At 41.6% G+C, this 1,155-nt stretch overlaps 1 pseudogene; it reads left to right on the top strand.

The window, feature by feature from the left end:
- The first annotated feature begins 236 nt into the window (after positions 1-236).
- On the top strand, positions 237-918 carry LOC109391445 (isopentenyl-diphosphate Delta-isomerase 1-like; annotated as a pseudogene).
- The last annotated feature ends 237 nt before the right edge of the window (positions 919-1,155 follow it).

Below are 1,155 nucleotides of genomic sequence, written 5' to 3'. Positions count from 1 at the left end.
AAATCCACTCGTTTGGATCCCATTCCACAGTCCCTACAGAAAGGACCCATTGCTGTAGCTTCCCATCCTTGAACTGATCAACTGTGGCAAAATGTGAGAAAGAAAATCTTGGGTGGGCCCCAGAGGAGACACATTTTAAGCACCACATCGTTTGTTTGGTTCTGTCTGATGCAGCCATGGGACCCTCGGCTGTAGCCGGGGCAAAAATATTTGGGACAGGACAGACTCATGTTAACATGCCCGAAATATAATAAACACTGACAACTTTGACGAGCAATGGATTTAGTTTCTGGCGGTGAAGTGTATGTTTATTGATAAAAATAACAATAAAATTGGACCTAGAACCAAAACAAATTATCAGATGAATGAAAACATTGAGAAAAGACTATTGTATCGAACCTTAAGTGTCATCTTACTCAGAAAATAAGCAACTATTACAGCATAGGTGAGATGCTAAAATTTCCTTTCCGAGTTGTTTTACCCATACTTGTAGTTATCCAGTCGGTCTTCCAGGAGAACTTGAAGAAAATAATGCAATTGGAGTAGGAAGGGCAGCACAAAGGCCTTTAAACGCTGGATTAGAAGTTCCCATGAAAGAAGTTTCCCCAGAAGACATTAATTATTTAACAAATTCACTACAAGGCCCAATCTGATGGTATTTGAAGCAAACATGAAATAGACTACATTGCGTTTGTGAGGAAGACGGTAACGTGGGGCCCAGATCCCTGTGACACGAAGAGCTATGGTTAACGTGTCAAAGGAAGAACTAGAAGAACTAAGAGAAGCGGCCAGTGGAGAAATCAAGATAACGTCATGGCTTAAAATGACTGCGCAGACTTTTCTCTTTACGTGGTGAGATAACTTTATTTGAATCAAGTTGTTGAACACAAAAAAACGCAAATGGGAAGGGATGGCTGAATGATTTTACAAGTACTAAAATACTTGTCCATATTAAACTTTAAAAGATTTGTGAAAATCAAACCCGAGACGTAGCATACCTTCGATCTTTTTTTTTTTTTTTTTAGCTGAGCCATCCTGCTACCTATTGGCAGCTCAGCGGCTGCTCAGCTCGGGCTGGACTCGAACCGCCGTTGCTCAGAGCTCAAACTCTTGAGCAAGCTCTTAACTAACTGAGCCACTCGGCCGGCCCCCTTC

This window comes from Hipposideros armiger, unplaced genomic scaffold (assembly GCF_001890085.2).
Source record: "Hipposideros armiger isolate ML-2016 unplaced genomic scaffold, ASM189008v1 scaffold_293, whole genome shotgun sequence".
Lineage (NCBI taxonomy): Eukaryota > Metazoa > Chordata > Mammalia > Chiroptera > Hipposideridae > Hipposideros > Hipposideros armiger.
The sequence above is the reverse complement of the archived record's forward strand: the minus strand, read 5'-3'. Positions and strand labels throughout refer to the sequence as shown.